Source organism: Propithecus coquereli, unplaced genomic scaffold (assembly GCF_000956105.1).
Source record: "Propithecus coquereli isolate 6110/MARCELLA unplaced genomic scaffold, Pcoq_1.0 Scaffold178, whole genome shotgun sequence".
Classification (NCBI taxonomy): Eukaryota; Metazoa; Chordata; class Mammalia; order Primates; family Indriidae; genus Propithecus; species Propithecus coquereli.
This window is the reverse complement of record NW_012142523.1, coordinates 1,891,658-1,895,578: the sequence shown is the minus strand read 5'-3', so window position 1 is coordinate 1,895,578 and position 3,921 is coordinate 1,891,658. Positions and strand designations below refer to the sequence as shown.

Below are 3,921 nucleotides of genomic sequence, written 5' to 3'. Positions count from 1 at the left end.
ATTTCTTTCTATTTTTAGTAGAGACGGGGTCTCGCTCTTGCTCAGGCTGGTCTCGAATTCCTGACCTTGAGCGATCCACCCGCCTCAGCCTCCCAGAGTGCTAGGATTACAGGCGTGAGCCACCGCGCCCGGCCCCCCTCCCTGTATTTTAAGAATATCTCTCTCTCCTCTCCCCTGACCATCGGCGCTCCTCAGGGACTATGAGCAGTCTGGTTCATCACTGTGTCCTCAACACCCGGCCCCAGGCTGGCAATAGGCACTCAGGACACATTGAACTGGGTGGGCCTCATATCACTGCTGCGATGGGGATTTTGGAGATTAGAGAGGCCAGACCAGTGTCTCCCATCTGTATGATCCATGGCAAGCCACTTTCTTTCTTTGAGCCTCAGTTTCCTTATCTGTAAAATGGGTATAATAATGCCGACTTCTCAGAGTTCTGTATGTAACGTGCCAGCAGGTAGAAAGTGTTGGGTGAGTGGTGGATTCCTTCCCTGGTGTGGTCTTGGCCCTGGGCTTAATAACTTCCTCTGTGAGCAACAAGCCCCCTCAAGCCCTCCAGGGCAGGAAATTGATGTCCTCTGGTAAGTCTTGGGCCCTGGACTCTTGTCCTGAGAGGTCCTAGAGGTGAGGGAAAATGGTAGGCAGTCTGGATCAAACCCTAAACTTGGAGCCACATAACTGAATGTGAGACAGCTCCATAGTTCACTGGCCGTGTGACCCCGAGCAAGTCCCTTCACCTCTCTGATCCTCAGCTTCCTGATCTGTAATGGGAGCTAATAACACTTACCAGCCTAATACTCAAAGTAACATGCGTAAAGAGCCAAGTTCTTGGTAGGTGCTCAATTATTATATCCCCAAAGCGATTCCTGATCATCTTCTGAATCTTCCTGTTAAACTGGAGCCATGATCATTCTAGACCATGGAGAGGAACTTTCCTATTCTAAATGGTTGCCTGGGATCTGGCTTGGGCACCTGCAGCCTGAGTTAGGTGTTGAGACTCCGGACAGCTATGGACGCACAGAAGGATCCCAATGCTGGTGACTCTACCAGGTGCCAATGTGTAAGCGACCAGCCAGCTCCCTAGGAGATGTCTATGGAGTCCTCCAGATGGGGACCAGCGAGTGCAGTTTGGGAGGACAGAGGTCTACCCTTTAGCCCCTACCCAGATCCTCCTTTATCTGTTCATTCATCCTGCCACTGCCGTATTTCTGAATGTTGCACAGAGCCTGGTACATAATGGGTGTTCAATACGTATGTTGGTAGAACAAATTTATTCCATTCGGTTAACATTTAATGAGCACCTACTGCATCTTAGGCCCTGTGCTAAGAGAGGGTGTACGAATGGTGTACATAAAGTGACTGGCCCTGACAGTGCGCCTCCAAGCTCACCCTGGGCACCTCGAAACGCTCCCAGCAATTCCCACCACCAACCCAGCTCCCACTGGCTGCCGGGCTGCAGGCAACCAGGACTTTTCCCAGAATTGAGGTAATGCCCAAGCACCCCATGCATCATGAGGCCTGGGAAGGATGCATCCCCACAGACACAACTCTCCAAACCCTCCCAGTCCTCCATGCCCCCTCCTCCGGCCACCTTTCCTCATCCCTCTCAAATCTCAGGTACCGCCATCTCCCCTCCTCCCAGTGCCCTACATCTACCTGGGATTTTACCTGGAGGGACCAGCAGGTGGCGCTGAAGCTCCCCTTTCCCCAGCGCTGGCCTAGAGGCCAGACCCCACCAGGACCCTCTCCCTCCCTCCTTTTCTCCCTAGCAGGGACCGAAGTGGATTCTGTGTCCTCTCACTGAACCCTCTCCTTCCTGCTGATTCCTGCGATGGAAGCCTGAGGAAGCTCCAGTTGCTCCTGCGGGCCTTCCGGTTGTCTGTCCTTGCCTGATGGGTTGGGGGAAGGGGGGTCCCCAGGGGCTAAGCTGCAGCTGGTGGGGCGGGGCGGGGTGGGGCAGGCAGCAGCTGTCGGGAGAGAGAAAGGGAGAAGATAGTAAGAGAGAGAAAGAGAAAGAGAGAGAAGAGAAAAGGGAGAGAGAACGAGGAGAGGTGCTCTGGCTCCTGGGCTCCTGTCCCAAACAGGTCAAGGTCGCAGCTGAGGCTCCCCCAAGACAAGGTATGTGGCTGAGGAAATAATGGCCCGGGCGGTGTCCACCTGCCAACTGAGGCAGGCCCGAGGGAGGCGGGGCTGGGCAGTAAGATTCTGCTGCTCAAAGAGAGCCCCTGAGCTCTCTCCCACACCGCCCCTTTCAAGGTGACCAAGTCGAAATGTGGGGGGCAGTGGAAGGAGTCCTGGGGTGTGCATTAGGAGATGAGGGCTGTTCTATTGCGGCTCTTGCCTCGATGTGTGAATTTGCGACAAGCTCTTCCCATCGCTGGATCTCAATTTCTTCATCTGAAATTGGAGAGGATGGGGAGGAAGTTCTTGAAGACATTCTGTGGGATAACTTTGTAAAGTGTTTTCTTTCCAAAGAAAATTAGCCCTTCCAGGGCCTCTGGAAAACCAGACCTTTAAGCCCCAAGGGAATGCCAACCCCCCATGGTGGAATTTTAGATAGTAGGGGGAAGGGGCTCATTTGGAGAGATGGCTAGCCCCTCCGTGTCAGGGGACCTGGGACCCTGGTCCATGTGCCTCTTTTCAACCTTGTTTCTCTGGCTGCAACGTGGGGTGAGAATGTCACGGGGTCGGGTGGGGGGTGGGGGGCTTCTCTAGCCACCTGGTATTCCGGAGGCCCTTTCGTTAAGGACAGGGTGGTGAGTGCAGGGTGAGGGCCCCTCTCTGCCACTCCAAGATCAGAAAAGGTGTGAATTGGGCAGGAGGGAATGTGAGGACAGTGGTAGGCATATGGATGTCCCCAAGGAAATGAGGGAGGAGCCACTCAAACTCTTTTATTTACTGTGGCTGCCTGCCAAAGCCCCCTGCACTTTAGAGCTATTAGCCAGAAGCCAGGGGGGTGGGGGTGTAGGGTGCTAGAGCTGCTCCTCTCTCAGGCTGCTCTTAGTGATTATTCCAGATTGTTCTCTGGCTGGGGAGGAGCCGGCACAGACCAATCCTAGAACTCAAGAATCCCGGGGCAAAGTCATGCTGGGTGGGGAGACGGTTGGGTCAAGCACAGCTTTGGGAGTCAGATCGGCCTGTGTTCAAATCCTGACTCTGCTGTGGGTCCTTGGACAAGTCGAGTGGCCTGTCCAAGCTGCAGTCTCCTCCCATGTGAAGTGTGCACAAGGCAGACCTTACAGGGTCGCTGTGACAGACCATATAGTGCAAATAAAGCTCAGCACATTATCTGGCAGTTAGTAGATGCTCATTTTTGCTCTCATTATGGAGGTGAAAATGAAGGTCCACAGAAGGAAAAGGACTGGCGTGGGGTCACAGAACTAGATCCTCCAGTAAGCGGGAGTACCGCCTCTCAGCCCCATTGTAAACACCGAGCACCTACTTAGAACTCTACAGGCACCCCCAGCCCTACTCTTACTCCGCTCTGCCCCGGCCAGCAATGCCTCAAGTCTGGATGGAGTGAGGGGTGGGAACCCCCAGGCCCAGGGAGGGGAGGTCGGCTTTCGGGTGGGGTCGGGGCACAGACGAGCATCTGGGCGGCACTTGTCCTCCCTCTCCCTTGGGAAAGGGCAGAGACCAGGGCGGGTCAGGGCTGCGAGGCTGCGAGGTTGGGGCTGACCGCGGTGGGCGCAGAGAACCCTGCGGGGGCTCCTGCGGAGACCGGAGGGTGGTAGCCGCCGTCCGCGAAGCCCCCCGCCCCTCTCCGGCCGCCGGCCGAGTAGCGAGCGGGGGCGGCAGTAGGGGCGCCCTCCGCCTCTCACCCCGCCCCCGCGCCTCTCCCCGCAGCGGGGGCGCCCCGCCCCCAGGGCGCCCGACGTGGACGCGGCCGCTGCCGCCGCCGCCGCTGCCGCCGCCGCCGCC

The 3,921-nt window shown here is 56.6% G+C and overlaps 1 protein-coding gene across 1 annotated transcript in view; it reads left to right on the top strand.

Annotated features, from left to right (window-relative positions):
- The first annotated feature begins 2,010 nt into the window (after window positions 1-2,010).
- FNDC5 (fibronectin type III domain containing 5) overlaps window positions 2,011-3,921 on the top strand; it is a 9,568-nt gene continuing 7,657 nt past the window's right edge. The window contains exon 1 of the mRNA XM_012642351.1: window positions 2,011-2,118. The gene's annotated coding sequence lies outside the window, so the exon portion shown is untranslated. The remainder of the gene's footprint in view (window positions 2,119-3,921) is intronic.